This window comes from Talpa europaea (genome assembly GCF_964194135.1).
Source record: "Talpa europaea genome assembly, chromosome: 13".
Classification (NCBI taxonomy): Eukaryota; Metazoa; Chordata; class Mammalia; order Eulipotyphla; family Talpidae; genus Talpa; species Talpa europaea.
Window position 1 is genome coordinate 68,270,313 of NC_140080.1, and position 12,132 is coordinate 68,282,444.

At 38.8% G+C, this 12,132-nt stretch overlaps 1 protein-coding gene across 2 annotated transcripts in view; it reads right to left on the reverse strand.

Moving 5' to 3' along the window:
• GAREM1 (GRB2 associated regulator of MAPK1 subtype 1) overlaps window positions 1–12,132 on the reverse strand; it is a gene marked incomplete at its 3' end in the record, with an annotated part of 180,435 nt that overhangs the window by 148,981 nt on the left and 19,322 nt on the right. The window lies entirely within an intron of this gene.

A 12,132-nucleotide genomic window follows, 5' to 3' on the forward strand; every position in this document is an offset into this window, starting at 1 on the left:
TGCTAGGGGGCCAAGAGGCTGGCAGTCCTCCAAGCCCCCAGCAAGTCTTCACTCTATCTGGGTTCCTTGGTGTTCTCTGCTTCTCTCTCGGCCTCTGCTGCTCATTTCTTGGCTTCTCTTTTGGCTTCTGCTGGCGTCCCCATGATGCCACCCTTAAAAGCCCAGTCTTAGCCCAGGTGAATCCCATCTACCTATGCCCACACCCTATTCCAGGTGCCCGCCATCAGGCAAGCATTCAGGACCGCAAGGATCCATCATCTATCCTGATGGCAGGAGAGCAGAAAAGCCTGATACCTTTTACCTTACCCTATACTCCAATAGGAAAGCAGACCCTCATAGCCAGTAATGGACCCTTTTGTGCCAACAAGCACAGGGCAGGTTCCGTTTGGATTCAGGTAGATGGATAAAGAGAGTCCCGGAGTCCTCAGTGGATTTTTCAGATTTTAATGATGTCTCAGGGAACCAGGTACCCAGGCACACCAGGCAGGGAGGCTGGCATGCCAGGAGTCAGGCATGGGCTAGGCAAGGGGTCTGGCAAATAGGCAGGCAACTGACCCTCTCAGTCCCCCAAGAATCTCTCATCATTTGGTGGTCTCGCCTCTTCTGCAGTCACACCAATCATTTGGTGGTCTTGCCACTTCTGCAGTCATACTGCTCGTCCTCTTGCTGCTGCTACCATGCTTTTATCCAAGCCTCTAGGCATAGATGTGCACACTATCACATGAGTGCACACCCACACTCCAGGGGTCCACAATCAGGCACACGTGCCCAGTGCCCAAGCTCCTGAGCGCCTTCTGCATTAACACAATTAAGGATGCAGGTGATAGCCACAGAGGCTAATTGTAGGGTAAATGAGCATCAGGCTTTTCTGCCCTCCTGCCATTGGGATTGATGTTGGATCCCTGTGGTCCTGAATGCATGCCTGATGGCGGGCACCTGGACTGGGGTGTGGGCATACATAGGTGGGTACACCTGGGCTGAGAGACTGGGCTTATAAAGGTAGCATCATGAAAACAGAACCACAAGAAAGAGAACAGCGGGAGAGTAGAACAGAACAACCAGAAAAGGAGCAAAAAGAGAAGCAGAAGAGAGAGAACAAGACTGCAACAGTACACTGGAAAGCCCAGGAAGAGTGAAGATTCGCTGGGGGCTAGGAGGCCTGTCCATCTCCTGGTGCCCTGGCACCCCTGCCTGCCGTGTACCTGGTAAAATGACAATAAAAGCCTGAAAAGCCACTGAGGGCTCCAGGACTCTCCTTCTTTACCCATCTGCTCGGATCATAGAGCTCCTGCTCTGTGCCCATCCTGCCGCTTCAAGTATATAAGGTAATATTTTAAAAGTTCTATAGAAATTAACTTTTTGAGATGAAGAAAATGTGGTACAGAGAAGGGAAGTAATTTGTTTAAGATAACACAGCTTTGCAGATGGTTATTATGGGGTTCTGGCACCTCTTTACATCATGGTATTTTTAGCTTTAGATTCCAGGACTATTAATATTTCCTAGTTCAAATTCTCAGAATTGAATTAACCAATTTGTGGTGCATAATACTGTGAATAGTACATTACCTCTATTTTTGTTATCATTATTAACAATTAGCACAAGCATATTCAAGTGATAAAATGATGAGGCCCACTAATGGAGGAGTAAAACTTAGTTAGACATAGATTTTCATTCTTGGGTCCAGATAAACAACAAACTAAGTGTGAAATAAATTAGTGTATTTCTGACTTTACGTTGAGTTGAATTCTCCAGCGTTATTTTTTCACTGAGTCACAGATGTACATGTTTTTGAACATAATACGGCTCTTTGTGTTATCGAGAACATTTCTGATACAGCACTTCTTAGTTGCTCTACCTGTGTCTTCATGATCTTATTCTAAACTACACGTCCCAATGGGTATGTACCAGAAATGAGGTTTCATCACAACTACCACCTGACAGGTAATGATTATAAGATGCAGTCTAATGTTAGAGATTTATCATAAAATCATAAAAGTATTTTGATATCAGAGGAAGAAACAAATCCAAAGCTGGGCCTCCCTGGTGGCGCAGGGGTTAAGACGCAACCTATGAAGCAATCCGCAGTCTCTGCAGCACAAGTTTGATTCCTGGCCGGCCAGAGAGAAACCCACATGGCGGGACAGACCTCTCCTGTCTTGCCTGCTGCTCCCCTCAGCAGTGTACTTTGGTCCCTCTGTCTGACTGTTCTGTTCCCCGCTCTGTCTTGGGTGAATCCTCTCACTCCCCGCATCTCTGGCCTGTACCCCAATTCTTGTATAAAAATAAATAAATCTTCAAAAAAAAAAAAATCCAAAGCTTCCCCCCCCCACCCAAATGCAAAGATGTTAATGAGGAAAGCAGCTACCTGTTGTACTCAAGGATGTAACAACTTTCTTCCATGATCATGTTCTCTAACAATGACAGCTCACCCACACACAAGCAATTTGTAACCACACAGAGGCCTTCCCTTAGATCCAGAAACAAAAACAGCCCCCACTGCAGCTTTATTTCTCCATTTCTGTCATCAGATCTGAATCTGAAAGGGTTCCTTCTTCGAACACAAGCCAAGCCACATGCAAATCTCCCCATACACAGCCCACTTTTCTGACCCCGTTGAGAAAGAAAAGTGCTCTTAAAGTCATCTGGAAAGACAATGTGCCAATATTTTTGCTTGCATTCCAAAATACAGCAAACTTCCTGTCCCTCTGCAGCCCACCAAGTTTCTTGGAAAGGTCACTAATGCACTCCAAGCAGTTCACAAGTAGCCCCAGAATGCAACTCCTACAGCGGAACGCTGCTTCTATCCATATTTTAGGCAGGTGCAAACAGCACTTTCTGCAGGAGAAACCCTCTGACGTGGCTATAGGTAGCTTCTCCAAATATCTGAACTGCTACAGGAAAATCATTATTGATCAATTAAAAATAAAAATCAGTATTGAAAATTTGTTATTCTATTTAATAATGTCCTAAGTAAACTATTTTATGGCTGTACTGCCTACTACACTTTACAGCACAACTATGACACTTTGGATTAGATAATTCTCAATTTTATATTCATTATCATAAAAGTGTGAAACTAAGCTGTTTATAGCAAAATAAACCTGAAAATCTAAAACTACCAAAATGACAACTAAAAAAGAGAAGCAATTTATGTGGATTCAGTACAGAAATTCCATTGCAGCTTTTTAGTCAATATATGATATTTCAGAGTAGCTGAGGTTCTTTGAAATGTAAAGTATATTGTAAAAGACATCTACTCCTTTTAATTTAAAACATGCTATTTGAAGCCAGAAAGAAAAAGAAAAATACCGGATGGTCTCACTCATAGCAAGAATCGAGAAAACTTAAATAAGGGACCAGAAAAAAGAATAACTATAAGAAAGAAAATATCAAAATCAACAAACAACTATGAACCAGAGACACTCTATGAGGGGTGGGGAGCGGGGAAAGGAGGGATTGGGGTCAAAATAGAGGGGTTTTAATTGTATGGGGAATATAAAAGTAAAATTTAAATATAAAAATAAAACATGCTATTTGCAAAAAGAGAAAGGTTTACTGATTGCTGAACTAAGCACATTAATGAACTAAAAAATCCTCTTTTAGTAAAAAAAAAAAATATGACTTTTTGTAAGAAAACTTTGACACATCCTATTTGAATAGAATAGACTGTAAAGTGTCCCAAACTCAAGTATGGATGTAAATTTTCAGCGCTTGCACACATGGGATGTGGCAGTTTCCAAGTCACCTGCATGTCTTAAGCTTTTGCTCTCTACTCAGTAGCTTTGTTCATTGTGCAGATAAGAGGCTGATGGGAAGAGAGATGCTTTTATTGAAAGATCTCAAACAAATGTTCTCAGAAAATGAAGATATTGTTCTAGAACAGAGACCAACTGTTCAGGTTAACAGAGCTAGAGTCTTCAGCACTACACTGACTTGTACTTGCTACTGTAAGAGAGAACATGTATATTCTTCACCTCACAATAGCATTAGGTTAAAAAAAAAAGGACTGAAATTAATCACTTTATGTCAGTTAGAGTCCCCCTAATGACCAAACATAAGACACAGAGGAGTGAAAAATGAATTTTTCTTATAAACTTTTTGTGCCATTTCATGTGGATGAAAACATTAGAAATACTTTAAAGAGCTGAGAAACAGCAATAAACCATCATTAAAAAGTAATGTACACAAAAATAAACTCAAAATGGATCAAAGGTCCAACTGTAAGAGCTAAAACTATAAAACTCTTAGAAGAAAACACAGGAATAAATCTTTGTGAGCTTGGAATGTGTGACAAAATAAACAGATATGCTGGACATCACTGAAATTTAAAACTTCCGTGTTTCAAAGGATATGATTAAGAAAGTGAAAAGAAAATTTTTGCAAAACATAACTGATAAAGGAAATGTATTTAGAACATACAAGGAACTCTTGCAATTCAACAAAAACACAAAACAATTTTTAAAAAATGAACAAAGAATATGAATATACATTTCTCACAAAAAATACACAAATGGCCAACACCACATGAAAAGATGCTCAATTCAACTAGTAAATACGTTACCACTTCATAGTCTAGAATGGCTATAATCACAAAGATAGTACAGATGTGCAGAAAATGGGACCTTTACACATTGTTGGTGGGAATGTAAAATGAGAAATTTGGAAGAGTCTGACAGTTCCTTAAATGATTAAACAGTTACCATATGACCCAACAATTTAACTCCTGTGTGTGTGTATCTAAGAGAAATGAAACCATGTCCACACAAAACCTTGTACGCGAATGTTCATATCAACAGTATTTGTAAAAGCCAAAAGTAGAAACAACCTAAATGTTTCCTGATGGTGGATAAATAAAATTTGATAGATCCATACAATGGAATATTACTCAGCCATAGAAATGGGCAAAGTACTGATAGGTGCTAAAACACAGACGAACTTTGAAAACATGATGCTATATGAAAGAAACCAGTCACAGAAGTCCGCAGATAGTATAATTCCATTTATGCAAAATACGTAGGATAGGTAAATCCATATGGACAGGTAGAGTGATAGTATCCAGGGGCTACAGGGAAAGGGAGAACAGGTGCAAGGTTTCTGAGATCAGACAATAATGAGAGTTGTATAGCTCCACAAATATACTAAAAACCACTAAGGTGTACACTGTAAAAGAGTGAATTTTATGATTTATAAATTATTGCTCAATTTTTTAAAAAGTCATTTACTCTGCAAATAGCTTGGGGCTCAGAGGTAGGGGTCTCAATCCTGTCTGTTCATGCCCCCAGGCTTGCTAAATGCCAGTGGTTCTTTGAATCTTAGTTTTAAGTATGTCAAGTGGTTGGCCTTGACTGTGGGCTAGCAGGGCCTCTCTGGCTCCAGTGAGGTGATTCTACAATCATGTCAAACATTGAAACACAGCAACAATCACATTGTATATTTGGAAATCACCAGAAATTTCATATTCTATCCTGGGTAGGGTCTAGTCATCACAAGAAGAATAATCATCAAGAAATTCTACTACTTTTCCAAAAACAAAAGTTTACTTTTCAGAGTAAAACCAGCTGGATCAAGTCATCCCTGTGCCCAGGTGCTCAGTCACCCAACAGGACCATATCCCAACCCAGTTTTTTTTGCAATCTGCCCAATGAAATAACCTTTAGCATTTACAAGAGGGATGCTATATATCCCTTTTCCTAGATGGACTGGTGAAGAAAATTCAATACTGGATGTCCATGTTCTTTTAAACATCAACGATTAATAGAAGGAAATAGGTGTTTCAGAGATAAGGAAAAGAGAATAAGGTGTCTTCAGTTGGCTAATTCCTACCTGTCCTTCAACATTCAGCACAGGCCAAACTTTCTCCTGGAAGTTTATCCTGCTTCCTTTCCAACCCCAGTCTGGATCTCCTGACTGCATGAGATGCCAGGACACCTGTGCACATCTGAGGGGAACACCTACACCTGAATGTCCCACAAACAACACATGCTCAGCATGTCAATCCTTGATCTCATCATCCACTCTCCCCAAAGCTACTTTCACTTCTCATTTTGGAGAAGGGCATTGCCATCTATAATATATGGACTAATAGATGTAGGTGGGAAAATCTGTACATATTACAAAATAGGTGAAGTACAGAATTTTTTTAAAGAAGACAGCTTTCACTCAGGATCACATACACACAAAGGCCAAAGATCTATGCCTATCTTTCTGAGCATCTTTCAGGAACAAACAAGAATCTGTTCAAACTCTCCAAAAGCAGCAAACCTAAGAGCTACCTCTAAAAATAGCTTATTTTATGCTCAGAAATGAGTAAAAAAAGCAGAAAGTATTAACGAAGACTGTTCTCAATCAAATGGGGTATAAATTCCCCCCAGGCACCATTCACATCATTATTTGGGCAAAAGAGGGAAAATGAATAGTATAAATAAAGTCTTGTCAAAAAATCAAAACTATTGCATATGGTAACATTTAGAATTCATGAATAATTTTTTTGCCTTTTACTATAAGCCAGAAACTTGCTGATGAAAGATAGCTAACTCCCGCCGAAAGACTGAGGCTAAAGACTTCCAGTTTAAATAGCCAAAATTCAATGTGTAAATATGGTTTCGTTTGTTTTGTGGAATTCTAATGCACAATTAATCATCTTACTATAGCATAACAAATTATTTCCACTTCCTAAAAATAGTTTAAAATCCCTATAGTAAATGCCAAACATTTAATTAGCATATATATAATCCCAGAATCAAACCATATGGTGTTTAACTAGATTCATTTTTCTAGAAGAAGAAAATCATAAGACCATAGTAACATGAAAGAAATTACTCTCACAAATTATCATTTCAGTAGCAGAACCATGCTATCCCAAGAAATGTAACGTTGAGGTAAAATGCATGTTGTTCATCAAAAGAATTGCTCTAAATTTTAAATGATGCTCTTCCTCAAGGGTACTACAACTTTGCAATTAATTTAAATTAAAAGATAGGGAGACTGAAAGAATGACACACAACACTGTGCGGGACAAATCTCTAATGACATAAGTACAGGAATAATTATTTTTTTAAAATAGTGTTCATTATCAATACACAGTAAATGATTACCAAAATATTCTCTCCATTTCTCAGATAGCAATTTCCCTTAGTATATAGAGATGTAGCATATATGTATACATTATAGTACATCTATAATTTATATATATATATTAAATAATAAAATTGTTCACCATTATTATAGGCTTCCAGGTTCTCTACTATAATAAAAATCTTATGTTTAGAAACCAAAAGTATCATGCTCTTCATTTTCATGTTATTTCTTTCTGAGTATCACATATCACTAGACTAGGAGGGAGGTATCATCCCCTTCACCTATAAGTAAGATGCCCATGTAATGTATTGTCCAAACCAAACAGTGAAAGAGGGCAATATTAATAGTCACCCTAGGACATGAGGTGCAAACTGGGACTTTCCCAGGCAAACCAGAATCCGGATTTTTCCCTATCAGGAAAAAGTTCAGCAAAGTTCCTTAGTTTTCAAATTCGTACCAGAGTCAAGAGGGAATTAGGGTTGAATTTCATGTCAGACTAAGATGCAAAATAATAAATTTCCCAAAAAAACAACAAACCTGGAAGAAATAAAAGAATGTAGTACAAGAGCTTCTCTATTTCATATTTTGCTAGAATTGTGAGCTCATCAAACTGACTTGTACAAGGCTTCTTGAGTAGTTAATATGGCCTACACCAATCCTTTCTCAAATATCCTGCAATTCCTGAAATTATGCTAGGTAAATAGATGCAGGTGTTAAATTTTCAAGAGACAGGACAAATGAGACTGAGTGAAGGGGGGAAAGAGAAAAATCTAGCCCTGCAAGTATTAGAGGCACAACCTTCCAGCAGTAAGTGGACAGCAGCATCTTATTTAGGGACATTTACTGTATGCAGCATCCCAGCAGGCCCAAGTGCACAGCCATCAATGGCCCTGATTGTACTATATAAACAGAGAGCACTAAGTTCATGCAACTTTGCTGCCTTTAAAACGATATATGGTGTTCCCATTACAATCATGCACAAACAGCAGTTATAAATGTTTCACACAGATTATCAGCATCCGCTACCACCTAATTTACGCTCAGTAGGAAGCTGTGAGTGGGTTTCTGATCACTCATTTACATTTACTACGCAAATTATTCCCTCATGCTTTAAGCCAAAGAATCTGAATACTTATTATCAAATTTAAAACAAGCTTGCTTTCTGGTTGAAATTTAATATGTATAACTAATATCAGTTGATTTAGTTGTGTATCAAAGCATTCCCCTCTATTTTCTATAAAATTCACTATTTTTAAATTTTACTTTGGCATATTTAAAGCTTATTAAAACCATTCATCAAATAAATTCCTAAGTCATCAGCCTGCTGATATTATGATAGATGTAGTATAAAAATTCCTTGGCTTTATAGGGAATTAAAATTTTTAAAAGTGGAAATATACAGACACATTAATGCAACTTTATCTCTTACTATCTATCTTTTCTTATATGTCAATGAAGTGGTGAAGTCTAGAAAACTACCAATTAATAAAGAATAATTCCCTCTTAGGATGGGTATAGAATCAGTTCTCTTTCTTAAATGTCCCAAATCCAGTTGTAAACAGTGATATGATCATAGTACTAAAATTTGGAGTACTAAAGGGCAATTGTCTTGAGGGCACGGTCTTATATGTTCCTCCCATTGATTTTTTTACATATCACAGTGTGAATGTTCCCAAAATCCTATTTTTACTTCTTTTGACCATTCTTTTTTTTTTAAAAACTTCTTTTTCTTTTTCCCTTTTTTTTAAGATTTATTTATTTATTTATACAAGCACTGGGTACGGTCAGAAGCCCGGGAGGGTGAGAGAACCCACCAGAGCAGAGCAGGGAGCAGAGCAGGCAGAAGGACCGAAGTACACTGCTGAGGGGAGCAGCGGGCGGCAGGAGAGGTCTGTGCGCCATGTGGGATCCTCCTCCGGTGGCCGGGGAGCGGCCGGGGATGGAACTGGCACTGCAGAGGCCGAGGGCAGCTTCGCAACCCAGCGCTCAACCGCTGCGCCACTGGGGAGGCCCCTTTTGACCATTCTTAGTCACACTAATGAAAGAAGAAACTATGGATAACCCAAGAGATCACATTATTTAGAAGTTACATTGCTGAAATTCATTATGTGTGATTATTAAGGTGGTTTTGCTCTCCCCAGTCTATGCTATGTAATGTTACATTAAATAATTTAGTTTGTATTGACTTAGTCAACTCTGAGAGGGCATTGGAAAGCCTGGTCTGTGTTAAAACTGCCATTTCACAAATAGATAAGGACACCAATAGTAAAGAATCACTGTATTTTATTCTCGCAGGGCTTTAGAATGAATCTACCATTCATTTAGTTTAACCAGAGTACACAAAACTAGTTCATATCCACATTAGTTCTGAAGAACCCAGATGCCTCTACTTTCATCTATGTAAATAAACAACACTTATTTCAGAGAAAACTGGTGAGAACAGATGGCTTTGGACAAGAGCTGGCAAGCTCCTGTCAAGTGCCAACGAGTAAAAGTTTTAGGGTTTGTGGGCCATCCAATCTGTGTTGCAACTTCTCAGCTCTGCTGCTGGAGCACAGAAACAGCCACAGACAATACATGTACTTGCACATGCAGCAACCAGATCTGGACCAAGGGCCCAGTTGACCAGTCTCTGACTTAAGTAAACTGATTGCTACTTGGTTGCAGGGGTGGGAACTCAAGTAAGTGAAATCAGATTATGTGAACAGCACATGTTTCTATTTCTAAGAAGTTTTTCTAACATTTTTCCACTCTAGCCACTGCCACATACCCTCCCTCCCTCAGTGCTCCTACCCCAATAAAACCCCAACCTGTGAAAGGTGACTAGTAAACTGAAGTTCTGAAGGTAAAATAATGAAATAATAGAGGGGGGTGTGCCTTTCCACTACTCATGACATGGGTGTCTGTGCTGGGCTATGTGGCGAGTTGTTGTCGAAGTACTCCACAGAGACAGAACACACTTACTGGTAGTTCTGAAGCCTGGACTCTGGGTGAGGGTGGGGCAATCAACACTTTGAAATGATGTGAAAACCTGTGTTTATGCACATGTCTATTTGCAGCCTTCATTAGCTCTCCAAATAGTGAAGCAAAAATCACTACAAAGGCTCTAATCAATACACACTTGATAAAATCCCCAGTATGGGGGTGAGTGTGTGTGCGTGTGTGTGTGTGTGTGTGTGTGTGTATCATAGAGGGGAATTTGGGAACAAATATTTTAAAAGCTAACAAGGAAAAAGAAACAATTCTTATTCTGCTTTCACATGTCACTTTCCACACCAAGTCTTTTTTGTTGGAGTGGTTGGGTAGGAAGAAAAAAAAAATTTAAAACAAAACCCACCCCAGTTAGTAATTCCTGGTGTCTAGTCTAGTCCCAATCCTGTTAACAGTTCTGTGAGGGTCTTGTGTTTCTCTTTATTTACTGCTTTTAGTGTGACCAGACTTGCCCTAGGTACATTGTGTATCAGTGGCTCAATTTTTAATGAAGAGGATCAACAAAATATTCTTTCATTCTGTAATTGCATAAAATGGGTGGGGAAAAAAATCTTTGATGGTCTGAGAAAGGGGAGAGGAAGGCGAGAGGAGTGGCTACAGGAACTCCAGAACCGCCTGGCTATGGCTGCGCCACTCCTCAGGCGGTGACCTTGACTGAATCGTTTCCTTTTTCTTAGTCTCTGTTGCAGGTAGCCTTATATCAGCTATTCTGAGAATTAAATGTACATAAAATTTGTACAACAGTCAACACTATCATTAGTCCTCAATAAATATAAATTGTAATTACCATCCAGGAGTAATCAACAATGATGTTGCTTGTTTGGAAAATACAGAACCACTACTTTTAATAGTTTCGTGTGTCCATGGCATCTTCCTTTTTTTAATCTTTTAATCACTTCCAGTTTAGTGCTATCAAAGAAGTTCAATGAATACTTGATTACCTTAATTTTGAAGATCAGGATTATCTTTTTTATCATTACTATTAATTGTAATTCTGCACAATTTCCTTCAAAGACATAATGGTGACATGTATGAAACTAGGTTTGTTTTCATTTTCCTGATAAATCCATGATCTTGAAGGGAGGAGAGTTCACTTTGGGTAATCACATATGTCTAAAAGTGAAAATTTAGCTATAAATTTCAAAAGTGAAAAGTTTAAACAGTAATTTAGTTGTAGATGGAGGTTGGGCAGGCAAGCACACAAGAACCTTTTAGAGAGAATGGAGAATAGGAAAGGCATGGTTTCTTAAGTATGTACACTGGTCAATGGGGAAAAAGTGTTATTAACTACTTTACTCTGCCAGTAATTGTAGCTATAAAAAGAATACCATTAAAGCAAGGTTAAGACATATCTTTCTGTCTGAGGCACATCCAGTCAGAAAATTTTATAAGGTATTCTAATTTTCTGAGTACTCAGCAATCTTAGTAGCAATCAACTTATAACTGATCTTCAATTCAAACTACAGTGGCTATCCTCTGCAATACTTTTCTTCCCTGCTAGATCAGAAAATTGGCTTAAATCCTACTGCAAAATGTAAAGGCACCTTTAAATTACTAAATGCAAGTCAGCTGGACCAAAGACACTGCTGAGGGTAGCAGTGGGAGAGGCAGGCCACATGGTCTGCCGCGCCATGTGGGAATCTCCCTGGCTGGCCAGGAATCAAACTCGCACCACAGAGGCTGCAGACAGCTTCACAGCGCTGTGCTCAACCCGCTGCGCCACAGGGGTGCTTTTGGTCTGTCTGCCTGTTCCGTTTCCTGCTCTGTCTCTGGTGAATCCTCTCACACGCCCCTGCCTCTGGCCCGCACCCCAGCTATTGTAGAAATAAAAAATAAATCTTTAAAAAAATTTTTTTTAAAAATGCAAGTCAGCAAATTTGGAGAGTCTAAACACTAAATTCTGTTTAACTGATTAATTCTACCCCGAGGCCAACAGTTACTTAAAATTATTTAAAAGTTGTAACAAGTTACTAAAAAATACATTCTGTGTGGGTTGCAATATTTGTAGCCCCAAACTTGTAATCTTGAGCTTTTACTATCATTAGCATGAGTTCTGTTTCTTC